General features: G+C 36.0%; 1 pseudogene; it reads left to right on the forward strand.

Annotated features, from left to right (window-relative positions):
- LOC131801370 (uncharacterized) overlaps positions 1-18,407 on the forward strand; it is a 204,773-nt pseudogene that overhangs the window by 157,407 nt on the left and 28,959 nt on the right.

Below are 18,407 nucleotides of genomic sequence, written 5' to 3' on the forward strand. Positions count from 1 at the left end.
TTTTATTTTTTTTTTTATTTATTTATTTATTTATTTTTTTTTTTTTGATTTCCAAATTCGTTCCAAATGGTGGATTGTATTCAATGTTCGGCCCGGCCGCACTTACTGCTTTTAACATATTTCATGATGAGATTTTATATTTGAATTTCTTATGGGGTACTACAATTTATGACAGAAAATTTTCTATGCTGGTCTACGTCTTCGTATAGGCTTCATATTGCGGTTTTCATCTGAGCAGTATTTTTCCTAATTTTTTTTTTCCAATTTCCCTACAAATATTTTCACTTGTTTAATAATGAAAAACAGACAAAAAATATAATATTCCTATTGAATTCCCTTTGAACTTTTACCAATTGAATTCTAATCCCATTTTCAAATCGAAACTACATTCATTTTCATATTCAATCCCATGAGTCAAATGCTCTTTCACATATATTTTGTCAACATGCGATACAAATTCATAAAAATCTTTTCAGAGATATTGAAAAATAATATTTAGTCAGGTGTCACACACTGCTGAAACTTACACTCGTTTTCATTTAGTTTTGTTATGATTTATATGAATATCTGGCAAGTGCTGAAAACAATTTCCCAAACAGAGATTCCACTTACTCCCATCCGCTCAACTCTATTTCCAGCAAAACCCATTTCCATGAAACAGAATCTCCCAGCCGTATATCCAAATTTAAATAAAAATTAAATAACACAAAATATCATCATAACAAAAAAACAATGAAATCCATTAAAATAACAATTTGTCACGTCATGCACACACCGCAACGATGCCCACCTCCCAATAAAATGAAATTTATTTTACTTTAATTTATTTCACGGCGATGGCAAGCAGGCCGGCGTACTTGTCGTCGGCATTTGTTTGCATAGCAAAGCAGTTTTCTACCAACCGAAAATGTCATTAATTTCAATTGGTGGCGTTGCTCTTGTTGTTATTTTTATTAAATTTGTATGTCTTTGTTGTTGTTATTTTTGCTGTTCCACTTGATGAAAATTTAATATCTTATTCTACGCTTTCTCCTTGCAGATGGTTACCCAAATCCGCCATGAGGCCGGTGGGCCCCGATACCTCACACAACGACTGCATACTGGTCGTTGGTGTGTCCCGTCCTAAATTAGCCGTAGCCTTTCTTACCGTTATGCTGATATCCTTATTTCTGACATTTCACGTTCTGTACGACAGTGCGGTCTATAATATTCAAGCGGCCCAGGCGGTGCATGAACATCGCCGTTTGGCTTTAATCAATTCCAATGGCATTAGTGGTTTGCCATCAGGTGTGGCGGGCGGTGGCGGCGGCGGTGTCAATGGTGGCATAGCTGGCAACGGTAATCGCTTTAATCACTTGCCCGAGGATTACACGCATAATAACAAGCATGCGGGTGATATATCATCATTATCATCATCGGCATCATCATCATCTTCTTCGTCATCATCGTCGTTATCAACGCCCAATCAACAGATAAGTCATCCAATGGTATTCCCTTCGAATCGTGTACATTTCCCTAAAACCAGTCGACGTTTACCACAGGTAAGTTGTAACACATACAAATACACACCAACACATACACGCACATATAAATATTGTTATGATTAACATAAGACATACTGTTGGAATAAACTAAAATCTGTTCGGATAAGAGCGATATTCGAAAATAAGCCTACGGCTTTAAGCTGAGGTTTTTGATATCAGAATTTTGAAGGAAATACCTGTGAGCTTATGTTTACTCAAGCAAAATTCAATAAGCGAATTTTGTTTATATTTGATTTAATTAAAATCCCAGGAATTCAATTGAATTACTTCGAAGTGAATTTAAATGGAATCAAGGGCGTATGAATAATTAAATGTTTGGAGTCTCAATAAAGTATACGCCAACATAATTGAATAGGTAATTACATATTTTTAAAGAAACAATACAATTTTTCTGATAATAATGGGAAAAATGTAGTAAATTGTGAATGTAAGTAACACAAGTAAAAAATCTGCAGGTTTGGAACTATATTGGCAATTAAAAAAAATAAAATAAAAAAAAAAAATAAAAAAATTAAATCCATTAAAAATTCTGTTAAAATCTTAAAACCAGTAAAATATGTCCTAAAGTTGGGCGGAACCGACTTTATTATACCCTACACCACTTTGCTAACTTAGTAGAGCACTACTTAACAATTAAAAGCTTTTATGGAAGAATTCAATCATACTCGCTATGATTATAATTATAATTTAAAGTTCAAAGGACTAAATATGCCGAAGCATTTGTATCTTTTAAATTCGGACTTGAAATCAGATAAAAATATATATATATATATATATATATATATATATATATATATATATATATATATATATATGGGAGCTATATCCAAATCTGAACCGATCTCAATAAAATTTGGCAAAGATATTTCTGAGCCGTATTTGATATATTTCCCTTAATATCTTTGATACGGAGTGCATATTACGGCTGTGGGGGGCAAATACAACAAATTGGATGGACAATATATATGGGAACTACAGCTATATCTGAACCGATTTCATTTCAAATGTGGCGTACTTATTTTCAGGCCTAATTTGGATGTATGTGCAAAATTTCATACTATTCGGAGTGATATTACAAGTTTGGTGCACAATTAAAGGCAAATCGGACGAAGATATATAAGGGAGCTATATCTCAATTTTTACCGATTATCTCCAATTTCAATAGAGTTCGTCCTTGAGCTAAACAAATGTTGTTCGGAAGATGTCAACTCAATTGGATAAAAAATGCGAACTGAATTTTGTTCACAAGAATACATGGACAGACGGACGGACGGACGGACTGAGATGCATAAATCAACTCAGAAAGTTATTCTATTGAGATCCTCAAATGTAACTATGGGTCTATCGCGCTTTCTTCTCCATGTTACAAACAAATGCACCGAGACATAAAACCCTTACCACTATGTGGTGTAGGGTATAAATACCGAATGTAGTCGTCACATTAGGGTCTATAACTTTTGTCATAATCCATTACAATGTTCAAATGCGAAACTTGAATAAAAAATCTGAGAATAATGTGGCTAAATTAATCAAAATACCGAACATAGGGAGGAGGACGTGGATCTACACAGACAATTTTTTTTTTGTCATAGGCTGTAATATCCGTTCCGAACTTCAAATACCAAATTTGAAACAATTCCGGTGAATAATGTCGCTAAAATCATAAAAGTACTGAATATCGGGACTGCCGCAGGCTGTAGTATCCGTTACGAATTTCAAATACCTGATTTTAAACAATCCCGGTGAATAATGTCGCTAAAATGATCAAAATACCGAATATGGGGAGGTACCGTTGTATGAATGCTATACGAAGACGTGGACCTGCACTGGCAAATTTCTGTCACAGGCTGTAACATCCGTTACAAACTTCAAACACCAAATTTGAAAAAAACTCCGGTGAATAATATCGCTAAAATCATCGAAATAACGAATATCGGGAGGTTCCGTTATATGGCGGCTATACCAAAACGTAGAGCGATATACCTCATTTTCAGTACCAACCATACTAGACATAATACAAATTGCTCTGCCAAATTTGGAAGCTCTACGTCAAATTATTGTGGGATGTATCGTGATTTCAAGAGACAATCAGACAGACAGACATACAGACGGACATCGTTAAATCGACATAAAATTTTATGCTGATCATGAATCTATACACTTTATGGGGTCTATGACGAATATTTATGAATGTTACAAACGGTATGACAAAGTTAACATATCCTCCTTTTTAAGGTGGAGGGTATAAAAATTGCGTTCTCCTGGGTGCTATTCTCGTTGTATTGCTGACCACATCTTCAAACCCAACTTCTTCTTGTTTTCATCACAGTTTATCTTAGGCCGGTGTCATTGAGTCCCAGCGGGAAGTGCTCATAACCTCTTCATCCGACATCTTACTGGACTCATACCTAGTTGGGAATTGAGGGCAATATTTATGTATTTATACCCTACACCACATAGTGGTAAGGGTATTATGTCTTTGTGCATTTGTTTGTAACATGGAGAAGGAAACGAGATAGACCCATAGTTACTTTTGAGAACCTTCATAGAATCACTTACTGAGTCGATTTATGCATGTCAGTCCGTCTGTCCGTCTGTTCATGTATTCTTGTGAACAAAATGCAGGTCGCATTTATTATCTGATTGAGATGAAATTTTCCAAACAATATTTTTTTGGCCCAAGGACGAACCCTATTGAAATTGGTGAGAATCGGATCAAATTTAGATATAGCTCCCATATATATCTTCATCCGATTTCGGGTTAAATGTGCACCAAATATCCACTATCAGTCCAAATTACCTGAATTTTGGCACACCCAACCGAGTTCGGCCTAGAAGCAAGTATATCATATTTGGAGAAAATCGGTTCAGATATAGCTATAGCTCCCATATATATCTTTCATCCGATTTGATCTTTAAGTCCCTCACATTCCTACTATGCACTCCACAACCGTGATATTTGGTACCAGGTATTAGATGGAGCACAGAAATAGCTGTTTTAAATTTTATCGAAATCGGTTCAGATTTGGATATAGCTCCCATATATATCTTCATCCGATTTCGGGTTAATTGACCACCAAATGGCCAATATCAGCCCAAATGGCCCGAATTTTGGCACATGTGGCTGAGATTAGCCTTAAAGCAAACACAACAAATTTTGAGAAAATCGGTTCAGAAACAGCTATAGCTCCCATATATATCTTCATCCGATTTCGGGTTAAATGTGCACCAAATATCCACTATCAGTCCAAATTACCTGAATTTTGGCACACCCAACCGAGTTCGGCCTAGAAGCAAGTATATCATATTTGGAGAAAATCGGTTCAGATATAGCTATAGCTCCCATATATATCTTTCATCCGATTTGATCTTTAAGTCCCTCACATTCCTACTATGCACTCCACAACCGTGATATTTGGTACCAGGTATTAGATGGAGCACAGAAATAGCTGTTTTAAATTTTATCGAATTCGGTTCAGATTTGGATATAGCTCCCATATATATCTTCATCCGATTTCGGGTTAATTGACCACCAAATGGCCAATATCAGCCCAAATGGCACGAATTTTGGCACATGTGGCTGAGATTAGCCTTAAAGCAAACACAACAAATTTTGAGAAAATCGGTTCAGAAACAGCTATAGCTCCCATATATATCATCATCCGATTTCAGGTTAAATGTGCACCAAATGTCCACTATCAGTCCAAATTACCTGAATTTTGGCACACCCAACCGAGTTCGGCCTAGAATCAAGTATATAAGTTCAGATATAGCTATAGCTCCCATATATATCTTTCATCCGATTTGGTGTTTAAGCCTCTCACATTCGTAATATGCACTCCACAAGAATGATATTTGGTACCAGATATAAGATACAGCCCAGAAATAGCAGTTTGTAATTTTATCGAAATCGGTTCAGATTTGGATATAGCTCCCATATATATCTTCATCCGATTTCGGGTTAATTGTGCACCAAATGGCGGATATAAGTCCAAATGGACTGAATTTTAGTACATCGGACCAAATTCAGCCTAGAAGCAAGTATATCAAATTTAGTGAAAATCGGTTCAGATATAGATGTAGCAACCATATATATGTTTCATCCGATTTAGAGTTTTAGTCCCATACATTTGGAATATTCGCTTCACAACCGTGATATTTGGTACCAGGTATTAGATGGAGCACAGGAATAGCTGTTTTAAATTATATCGAAATCGGTTCAGATTTGGATATAGCTCTCATATATATCTTCATCCGATTTCGGGATGCACTAAATGGTCAGTATCAGCCCAAATCACCAGTCTAGAAGCTAATACGTAAAATTTGGAGAAACCCGGTTCAGAGATAGCTATAGTTCGTAAAATGCACGATAGAATTAGATAGATTTTGATTTTGTACCAAATATCTCATAGAGCTCTGAAATGCCATGTATAAACCTTTTTACGGTATTAGATGGAGCACAGGAATAGCTGTTTTAAATTATATCGAAATCGGTTCAGATTTGGATATAGCTCTCATATATATCTTCATCCGATTTCGGGATGCACTAAATGGTCAGTATCAGCCCAAATCACCAGTCTAGAAGCTAATACGTAAAATTTGGAGAAACCCGGTTCAGAGATAGCTATAGTTCGTAAAATGCACGATAGAATTAGATAGATTTTGATTTTGTACCAAATATCTCATAGAGCTCTGAAATGCCATGTATAAACCTTTTTACGAGAGTTCTACTAAATATGCATAGTGGTGTAGGGTATCATATAGTCGGCCCCGCCCGACTTTTGAGCTTTCCTTACTGGTTTTTCATTCATATTATGTATCGAAAGTAATTCTTTATGAGAATTTCCCACCCATCATCCCTTTAGCAACTTTTGCAACAACCCACAACTCCCAACATAAAAAGCAATCGCACTTCTTAATTTGAAACATCGTTTGAATCAGCAGCAATGTATTTACCCCTCAAAGTCATTAATTAATTAGACCGACTCCTTTGGGACAATCTTTTGCACTTTATTTTCAAAAGACTTCAAATTCCCCGAGTCAACATCTGGAGGAAGCCAAGATGCCTCAATTGCAATTCAAGCCATTACTAACAAACTACCATAACAGAACGCCAACAAAAAACGCTCATTTTAATTAGATTTGTTGCTACAAATTTTATGAAATTGCCCGGCAAAAATGAGAGCAAAAACCAAAAAATCCCAACTAGCACCTGAAGAACCCTTGTTTTTCGCCAATGAAAAGGAAAAAAAAAAACCAAATGTCATTGTGTCTCCTTGACCTCTCCATTAGTCTAATATCAGAATAATGAGCATCAAAATTAATGGCAGTTTTATGCGAAAAGAAATCAAGAAAGCCAACTGCAGAAAAAGTAAAACGAAGCAAAACGAAACACAAACCAAAAAGAAAATCTTGAGAAAAGAAAAATGAAGAAATGGCCAGGTTACTGCAAAATGAACGACAATAAAGGTGCAATGGTATTTTACTCTGTTAAAAAAAAATATAATTGCTGTAATTTGCCTGTTTTTTTTTTTTTTTTTTTTTTTTGATTTTGCTAATTTCTTTCTGCGGCTTGAGTCCACTTACTAACAGGTGAAAATATTTCCATTGCCTAGAACCAGGAGATAATGAAAATGGGGAATTGATGTCATTCTCAAAAAAAATTGACTAAAATGCCCAAAACAAATTGTGAAATCAGTCTTTTTTTTCTATAATATAATATGTTCCAAAAATCCTCGAAGAATATTGTATTCTTGTTAATAAAAAATAGAATTTAATGATTAATGCCCCTTAGTAGCCTTCTCATGTCTTACGTGGAAAATTTTAATGTTGTCTTATCTATTGCCAATAGATATAGAAATAACCTACGATATATTATTTTTGTTTAATTTTCAATTAATTATTTTTGCACGGGAAACCTTTGTACAAAATTCAATGAAAAACCACAATATCTTAGTCATAAAGTTTCAGGAATAATATAATGATTAAAGATTTATTTTAGAAAATTCTTAAAAAAATCCAAAATTTTACAAATCTGCCTAAAATTTAGAATTTTTTTTTTTTTTTTTTTTTGAAAAAAAAAGTCGGGAAGAAAATATTATTTTGAAAAACATTGTTAAATAATCTGGATTTCTTCTTCTTCTACAGGGTGAGATAAAACAAACTGCAACAAAGTCAAACGCAATAATTTTTACTTTTTTTAATTTTTTAAAATTCCACTTTGAACTGGAGATATAGCATCAAAATCGGAGGTACCTCCCAAAAATTTAGATTTTTTATTAACATATCTATTGATCGATAACATTTACTGTCTCCAAATTTGCAATTTTGAACAAAAATAAATTTGCTAAGTTATACTAAAATCAGTTCTGATTTGGATATAGCTCCGTTATATATTTTCTTCCAATTTCGTTTATTTGATTCATCAAACACGATACGTATATCTGATTCCAATGAAATTCGGACAAAGAGACAAAATTTGGTACCAATCGGTTGAGGCTCCCATAAATATTTCGACTGATTTCATATACAGGGTGAGATAAAAAAAAAACTGTCAAACGCCATATTTTTTACATTCTTGTTTAAATTTAATTGAATGAAAGCAAAAAATGTCAGATGTCAAATTTTAAAATAGGTTTGGATTTGTTCGATTTGTCACCCTTGACACGAATTATAGCCTTCGAACGGCCAATGAAACCGTTACGCGCTGCCCGAATGTTGGTCTGGCGAACTTTGATACTTTTTAGGGTCAATATTGCTTTCCAAAATTCTCCAGACACAATAGTCCAATGAATTGGTATCCGGAGATTTGGGTGGCCATTGTGCGCTGGAAACGCAGCAAGGAACCTCATTTTGTAACCATTCTTGGGTGGCGAGTGCCGAGTGCGATGGTGCTGAGTCCTGTTGGAATGTCCAAGGTCTGTTGCCAAAATGTTTGCGTGTCCAAGGCTTTAATACACCCTCCAGAATATTTTCGCGCTAATATTCGGAATTTATTCTGATGTCAGAGCGACCACCGGCTATTATGGCGACCCACACCATCACCATGGCCGGCGCTTGAGTTCTGGTGGCCAACCGAAGGTTCACATTTTCACCTGACTTCTTTGGGTAAACACGATCATTTTCTTTATTTACAAACTGCGGGACAACGAATGTTTTCTCATCGGAGAAAACCAAATTCGGCAATTCAACACTTTAGACCAAGCGTAGCAACTCTTTACCTCTTTTGAGTCTATTTTTTTCTGTTCCGGTGTAAGTTCTTGCAATTTTCGGCTTAACACTGAGCTCATTTTTCAATATTTGCGGAATGGAATATTTTTCGGCCTCTTTGACAAGTAAACACGATCATTTTTGACAACGTATGTTCCCACATCGGAGAAACCTAAATTTGGCAGTTCCCCACTTTCGGCCAAAAGAAGCTACTCTTTAGCTCTTTTGAGTCTATTTTCGTTCTGTGGCGCTGTAAGTTCTTGCAATTTTTGGAATTTCAATGGCTTTATGAGCTCATTTGTCAATAGTTGCCGAATGGCATATTGCGATATGTTCAGCTCAAGAGCCAGTTTGCGGACACTGCGAAGCGGGTTTCAATCAATTTGCCTCCTTACTTTTCCAACCATGTCTGCTGATGTTGCTGTTTTCTTCCGTCCACTTCCATGACGTCGGGCTACGCTGTCAGTATCACGGTAAGGAGCGATGGTACGAGACACAAAAGATCCATGCACATTTAAGTACTGGAGTGCTCTAACGATAGCCACTTGTGTTTTTCCAGCCAAATAAAAAGAAATCTCACTATCACGCTTGAATTCCATCAGGAATGACTTTTTTTCTGGAAAATTCTCACTAAAATGCTTTTGTACACTTGTAAACAATATAATGAACTGTCACTGGAATAATTTTACAGCTATCGGACGTGTGGCTTAGAAATGACAGCAGACTGAAATTGGTTGAAGTTTTTTTATCTCACCCTGTAATATTGAAGTTTAAATTCTGTTATACAGAGTGGGGTTATTATATACAGATTGCAATTATCGTCCTTTCCTTACGGAAATGTTCGTAATTGCAGGGTTAGGATTGGAAGGGCTAGGCCCATTGTTTTTAAAGTTTTCCGCAATATATTTATGGATTAAAATGGACCATCAACTAAAAATGTTTCTGATTTTGCAGCCGTTATAAAACAAATGACAAACTTCTGACTTTTTATGCTGGACGAATATAGCAAAATATCGTTGGAAAGCAAATAACAAAAAAAATCCTGATCACACAATTGAAACCAATCGACACGGAATTTTGCATGAGAGGAGAGTTAAGGGCAGCGAAGAAGTCTAGCATTTTGGATGACCCTTGGATTATATTTGGCTGTAACTAACAGCATTACGGAGTGTGTAAATATTGGGCAAATATTCCTAGTCAAAGGACTAAGGGTAATATCTGGGCAGTGTTTTAAGACATAATTTCAAAATCGAAATATTGCAAAATGATTTGGACGTAAGGGAACTTCTACCGTGTTGTAGTGAAGTAGGGTATCACATGGTCGGTCCAGCAAGGTACCAATTACTCTTTTCAGCCTAGATAGCATATTATTAGACATATTGGCTGGTAGGAAATTCGAAAAACAAAATCATACACTAATTATACCCTACACCACAAGGTGGTCAGGGTATTATGTCTTTGTGCATTTGTTTGTAACAGGCAAAAGGAAACGGGATAGACCCATAGTACACTTTGATGATCTGCATAGAATCGCATTTGAGGCGACTTATGCATGTCCGTCCGTCCGCCCTATCCAGATGAAAATTTGCTCAAATCATTTGTTTGGCCCAAGGACCAAACCTATTGAAATTGGAGATAATCGGTAAAAAATTAGATATAGCTCCCATGTATATCTTCGTCCGATTTGCCTTTTATTGTGCACCAAATGTGTAATATCAGCCCGAAAGGTATGGAATTTTGCACATACAACCAAATCAGGCCTAAAAATAAGTGTGCCAAATTTGAATTCGGTTCAGATATAGCTATAGCTCCCATAGATATTGTTCAACCGGTTTTTTTTATTCTTGTCCTCCGCAGCCGTAATATGCACTCTGTAACAACACTATTTGGAGAAATATATCAAACACAGCTCAGAAATACATTTGCTAAATTTTATCGAGATCGGTTCAGATTTGGATGTAGCTCCCATATATAACATCGTCCGATTTACTTTTTATTGTGCACCAAACGTCTAATATTTGTCCAAATGGGATGAAATTTGGCACTTACGACCGAATAGAAGCTAGTATGTCAAATTTGGTGAAGATCGGTTCAGATGTAGCTATTGCTCCTATACATGTTGTTCATCCGATTTGTTATGCAAGGTTTCCCATATTCGACGGACCCATCTGGCAACGCCATAACTTTTGACAGAGATTTCACATCGCTCAATGACATACCGCGTTTGAAGCGTCAGTCTAAGCAGATTTTTACCATGAGCCAATACACGCCACTCGAGCGCTCTGAAATAGTTGAAATTTACAAGAAGTCAATTGTGAAAACTCAACGTGCTTTTAAAACATTAAAAAAATGTGAGAAGTGCGCCTTCTAAGAACACCATTAAGCGTTTATACGAAAAATTTTCGACTGGTAAGGCTCTTTCTACTCCGAAGAGGCCATATAAAAGTCAACCTAGGCGATCGGCCGAGAATATCACTGCCGTAAGAGCCAGTGTTGAGATGTCCCCAAGAAAATCCCAAAAACGCCGTTCTTAGCAGTTGGGCGAGCCATGACCACTTTACAACGGATTATTCGCATTGATTTGCATTTGTTCCCGTACAAAATTCAATTGACTCAAAGAATGTTGCCTGCGGACAAGCCTCGTCGATTGAAATGGGCCCAAAGGTCCGTCGAATATGGGCAACCGTAACAACGATATTCAGGGAAATATGTCAAATACAGCTCAGAAATATCTTTGCCAAAATGGATATTACTCCCATATATCCGATTTGGATATTACTCCCATATATTCTTTATCCGATTTCAAGTTAATTGTGCACCAAATGGGAAATACAAGTCCGAATTTAAAAGATACAAATGCTTCGGCATATTTAGCCCATCGAACTTTAAATTATAATTATAATCATAGCGTGTATGACTGAATTTTTCCATAATAAAAAAAAAAAATTTTAATTGTTATGCGGAGCTCTTCAAAATTAGCAAAGTGGTTTAGGGTATCGTAAAGTCGGCCCCGCCCGACTTTAAGACTTTCTTTATTGGTTTTCATTTTGCATATGACTAAATCGACTTCAAATATAAAAAAAACCGAATTTCATCAAATAGAGACACCGCTACATCGATGAAGCACATTTTCGTCGCATCAAATGAAATATACTCTATTTAGCCATTAGGCAGAGGGTATAAAATCTCTCTCTCTTAGAAAATTCTAAATATTAAATTATCTGTAAGTTTTTCAGATTTAACTTTAGGAAAATGTTGATATTACAACAAATTTGTATGACATTTGTTTAGGTGCCCCCTTTCAAAATCTAAATATAAACCGAATTTTCTCACTCCACTTATCCTCACCGATTAATTTAATTACTGCTTCCTTATACACAATTCCTTATCGTAAGCAAATGTTTATCTAATTTCGAATAAATACCAGTCCTTTTACGTAAGCACTAAATTAATTATCCACCCTCACTTCTTTCAGGCTCTCATCATCGGCATACGCAAGTGTGGTACTCGAGCTTTGCTCGAAATGCTTTATTTACATCCGCGCATTCAGAAGGCCGGCGGTGAAGTTCATTTCTTCGATCGCGATGAAAACTATATGAAAGGTCTGGAATGGTATCGCAAGAAAATGCCACACTCGTTTCGTGGCCAGATAACAATAGAGAAGTCGCCCAGCTATTTTGTATCGCCCGAGGTGAGTAAATATTAAAAAACGACAATTAAAATAACAATAATCGTATTTGGTGTGAACTAAAATTAGATAATTACATAGTTATTGTTTCACACGTTGCGTTAATTTATTCTGAGGTTTAACATGTGTGAATGTGTGTGTGTGAGGTTTTTAAAAGAAATCATTTAAATTCAATCGATTCTAGAAAATAAAATTATTTCACTTAAAACAATATCACACATATCATACATATTGCATTGACACTCCAGATATGTGTCATGTATATAGATTTTAAAAAGTAAGCAAAGGCTATAGTCGTGCGGGGCCGACTATGTGATACCCTACAACACCACAATATGATAGAAGCCCCCTTATGTCCTAATCCATTTTGGGAGATTTCGTTTTTGAAATTATGCTGTCAGTTATTGTCGTCCATTTACAGCTGAATATAATTCAATGGTCATCCAAAATGTTAGACTTTTTTCCTGTCCTTAAATCTCTTCTCAGGCGTGCCGATTGGCTTCAATTGTGTGATCAGGACCATTTTTCTGTGTTTGGTTCATTTGAACCCTTAAATATTTTGCGATCATCTCCAAAAGCAAGAGGCCCCTCTGTATCTCCAAATCTAGACTAATCTATATGATTTTCTTGTCTACGATATTTGGCTATATTCGTCCACGAAATCAGCATAAAAAAGCCAGAAGTTCGCCTTTTGTGTATTTCGAATATCGCCTGTAAGTAGTGTTGGTATTTCTTCACACAAAAGTGGACCACTACTTGTATCCTCTACTATTCTATCCTCTGTCCTAACTCTAACTTCATGCGAGATTTCGTAACTTTTGGTTTCTATTTGTGACCTTTATAACGGCCGCAAAATCAAGTATATTTTTAATTGTTGGTCCATTTCAACCGCTAAATATATTGCGGATATCTTTGAAATAAATAGGCGTAGCCCTTCTGAGCCTAATCCTACCCATGTGAAAATTTTCGTGAGGATCGGACGATTATTGCAATCTGTATATAATAACCCCAACCTGTGTTGTAAAGTGCAAAAACACTACAAAATATACACTTCAATTTTATAAGTCAAATTGAAAAAATCGCATGCGATAAAAAATGTGAAAAAATAAAAAATGTCACAAAAATCTACAAAATTTATATTAACCTCATTATTGGCATATTTTTCTGCGATTTTTGAGGTGTCATATGCGTATGCTAAGAGGGCATTCTGAACTTACAAAATTTGTCAAAATCGGTGCAGGCATTCTTGAGATATAAGCATTTTAGCTTATATCCCCTTCCTTTGTTTATACACATTGTATATATTTCGCTATATATATCCGATATATTTACTATCAGCATCTACGTAGAGGTCAGAATTGACCTGTTGTCCATTTGAGATTTCGCCGGGTTAAAAAATATTCGCGGTTTAATGGAAAATTTGAATTTTATTTAACACAAATGTTATGGTCTATTTCACCCACTAAATATTAGCGGATGACCAAAATTGGAAGGCTTCTGCCCAGCCCAAATCTCTAGCCCCATGCTAACTTTTGCTTCGATTGGTCTATAATTGTGACCTGTAGAGCAACTGCAAAATCAGGAATTTTTCAGTTTTTGGTCCATTTCAACCCCTAAATATTATGCCATAATCTTCAAAAGAAATAGGGTTCTATTCTGACCGTAACCCCATCTACATTTTAAATTTCGCGAAGATCGGGCCATAACTGCGACCTGTAGAGTGATTACAAATTAACATGGACAGACGGAAGGACGGATATACATAGCTAGATCGACTCAACTCGGCGAGATAGGAAGATCCACATATACTTTCCTATGTGGGAAATCAATATTTCGTGGTGTTACATAATTTTTGGCTGAATCAAACTTATAATACCCCCAACACAAAGTGTTGTAGGTTATAAAAAGTAGAATACTTCTATAGTTATACCCTACAACACCATGTGTTGGGGGTATTATACGTTTGATTGGGCCAAAAATTATGTAACACTTCGCGCCGCAGTGGCCGAAAACCGGCTCGTAAGCTGAACATATCGCAATATTCCATTCGGCAAAAACTGAAAAATGAGCTCGGGGTAAGGCCATTGGAATTCCAAAAAGTGAAAGATCTTACACCGCAACAAAGAGAAAATAGACTCAAAAGAGCCAAAGAGTTGCTTCGCTTGGCCGAAAGTGGTGAACTGTCGAGTTTGGTTTTCTCCGAAGAGAAAACATTCGTTGTCCAGCTGTTTGTAAACAAACAAAAATGTCGGATTTACTTGCCAAAGAGGTAAGATGAAAATGTGCACATTTGGCTGGCAACCAGAACTCAAGCCGATGGTCGCTCTCCGTTCATATTAATCGACCGTGGCATCAGAACAAACGCTGACTATTATCGCGAAAATATTCTGGACCACGCAAACATTTTGGCCGCAGACCTTGGACATTACAACAGGACTCCGCACCAACGTACTCAGCACGCGCCACCCAAGAATGGCTACAAAATGAGGTTCCTCGCTTCATTTCCAGCACACACTGGTCACCAAAATCTCTGGATACCAATCCGTTGGACTATTGTGTCTGGAGTATTTTGGAAAGCAAGGTTGCCACTAAAAAATACCAAAGTGTCGATCACCTCAAGCATGCGCTTCGCCTGGATTGGGCCAAAATACCGCAGAGCAACATTCGGGCAGCTTGTGACGAACGGCCAAAGGTGACCTATTTGAACAAATCTAAAGTTATTCTAAAATTTTATGTTATTTCCGACATTTGTTGCTTTTATTTGCCGGGCCGAACTTTGAATACCCTCCACCATTTTGAACGAATTAGAAAATTTTCAAAAAAATAAAATCCATTAAAAATTCTTTTAAAATCTTTAAAATATCTAATATAGGAATGTGCCGATATATGTGGGGATATACGATATTGTGGACCTATAAAAACAAATCTATGTCTGCGTGTAAAGGACTCAAAACGAACTTCTCGTGTAGATTTTCAGATAATTCAATTGGAAAAAGTGGCTAAAATCATCAAAATACCGAATACAGGGGAGTACCGTTATATGGGGGATATACGATATTGTGGACCTATATAGACAATTCCGTTTCAGGGGGTTAACCTATATAGAGAATTCTCTGTCGGGGGGTAAAGACAATTCCGATGGGGGATATACGATATCGTGGACCTATAGAGACACTTCATTTTGAGGAGGTAAAATGCCCACAAGGGACTCCTTTGTGGATTTTCAGACAATTCCGTTGAAAAATGTGGGTAAAATCAACAAAATACCAAATATCGGGGGTACCGTTATATGGGGGCTATACGATATTGTGGACATATATAGATAAATCTCTGCCGAGGTATAAAGTACCCACAAGAAACTCCTTGTGTGGATTTTCAGACAATTCCGTTCAAAAATGTGGGTAACATCATCAAAATACCGAATATCGGGGGGTACCGTTATATGGGGGATGTACGATATCGCAGACCTATATAAACAATTCTTTTTGAGGGTGTAAAAGGGATTCCTTTTGTGGAATTTCAAACAATTCCATTGAAAAATATGGCTAAAATTATCAAAATTTCGAATTAGGGTGGGGTACCGTTATATGCCGAGGTATAAAGTACCCACATGGAACTACTTGTGTGGAATTTCAGGCAATTCGGTTGAAAAATGTGGCTACCATTATCAAAATACCGAATATCGGGGGTACCGTTATATACGATATCGTGGACCGATATAGCCCATCTTCGTACTTGACCTGCCTGCAGACAAAAGAGAGATCTGTGCAAAATTTTAGCTTCCTATCTTAATTCGTTTAGACTGTAGCGTGATTACAACAGACGGACGAACGGACAGAGCTAAATCGATATTCGGTGTTTTGTTGATTTTAGCCACATTTTTCAACACAAGGAGTTCCTTGAGAGTACTTTATCTCCTGGAAGAGAATTATTTATATGGGTCCACGATATCGTAAATCCCCCATACAACGGTATACCCCGATATTCGCTATTTTAATAATTTTAGCCGCATTTTTCAACGGAATTGTCTGAAATTTACACAAGGAGATCCTTGTAATTACTTTATCCCCTGGAAGAGAGTTATCAATATAAATCTACAATATCGTATGGCCCCCATATAACAGTAACTCCCGATATTCGGTATTCTCGTGATTTGAGCCAAGTTTTTCAATGGAATTGTCTTAAAGTCCACACAAGGAATTCTTTTTGAGTACTATATCACTTAGAAGAGATAAGTCTTAATAGGTCCACGTTTTAGTACTGCGCCCATGTAACGGTACTCCCAGGTATTCAGGATTTTCATGATTCTTGCGACATTATTCACCGGAATTATTTCAAATTTTGTATAAAAATTTCGGAATCGTTACTACAGCCTATCAGTAGTGGGATTTTCTAACTAATTTTTGAGTTACCGACAAAAATCGATGACTTTCAGATGCAAAATTTTGTTATAAAAAAACAAATAAAAGTTGACAACATTGGTATCTATCGGTAGGTCTAAGCGACGACTTTCATTTCGCCGCTAGCTTATCGAAAATTTTCGTTAATTACTGAAATTGTAAGCATTTGAATTTTACCAATTTTTTTCGGCAACTCAGAAAATGAGTTACAGAATTCCACTACAGGTTTCATTCGAGCGGTATTTTTCCACAGATTTTTTTTTTTTGGAAATATTTAAAGTTTCTTCCCAATGGTGGAGGGTATTAAATGTTCGGCCCGGCGGGACTTAGCTGTTTTTTTACTTGTTTCCGTTTATTTTTTGTCAAAGAATTCATTATAAAAACCAAATGAAAAATTCAATATTTTTAAAACGTTTGATCTTTTCACAACAGTGAAAACCCTTGTAACCCCAAGTTCTATTTAATTATTATTATGTAAAAACGAACAGCAATTATATGTCAGGTTTGATAATACTAATACTAATCCATGTACAGACTGGCCCACTTCAAAATCCTTTTCTTAAATAACAAGTCAAATAACACGAACAAATGTGGCCGCACACCATTCAACTTCAAATCAAAGCAACTTCATTGCAATAATTATTGCTATTCAACGGTAAAATGGCATAAATAATTGTAAAATCACATACACACATAGAAACACACATACATATGTTCATGTGTATACACATATTTGTTAGTGTTTGTGCTTGGCAAATCAAATGTGTCTGCCATAATTTCATTGGCTTTGTAGCACCATTTCGCGTCTGATTATGAATGAATTGAATGGAACGAAGCGAACGAAAAGGATGAGGAGAGCTATGACGTTGCTCATTCGTTTCAGATCAAAGCACGGCTAAAACTTTCATCTCAATTAGCTAATTAATGAATGAACAATAATTATAGCCGCCGTCAAAGCCATATATACCAGTATTATCACATACACAGTATTCGCATAACATTTTACACAGATGTACACGTTCGTGTCCACATCATTCCCGATGGGACATTGGTCATTCATCTTTGGTACGAGTACATGTACAATTAGGGATAATCAACGGTTGTTGACTCCGTAATTAAATTGCAGTTGACATTACAAAACACAAAATTCATTTCATTATTTCATCAGTCACGATTTGGAAATTTTAGGATTAAAGCGGATTGCTGCAATATCTACAATGAACAATGATGGAGTTGAAACTGTAAATATATGTTGTCAGTTGGAGCAGTTTTTTCAACTCAAGTAGAAGATACAATTTCACACAGAATGAGGAAAATTTTGTTGGAACCAAATATAGATTTCATAATTGGATAAGTAAATACGAAATAATTACAACATTTTGCGACAAAATTTAATTTTTTCAATAGAAAACACATATACAGGGTGAGATAAAAACAAGTTAAAAAGCAGTAAGTTCGGCTGGGTCAAAATTTGAATACCCTCCGCCATTTGGAACGAATTTGGAAATTTTCAAAAAATAAAGTCCTTAAAAAATGCTGTTCAAATTTTAATAATACCGAATATAG

Source organism: Musca domestica, unplaced genomic scaffold, assembly GCF_030504385.1.
Source record: "Musca domestica strain aabys unplaced genomic scaffold, Musca_domestica.polishedcontigs.V.1.1 16, whole genome shotgun sequence".
NCBI classification, from domain to species: Eukaryota; Metazoa; Arthropoda; class Insecta; order Diptera; family Muscidae; genus Musca; species Musca domestica.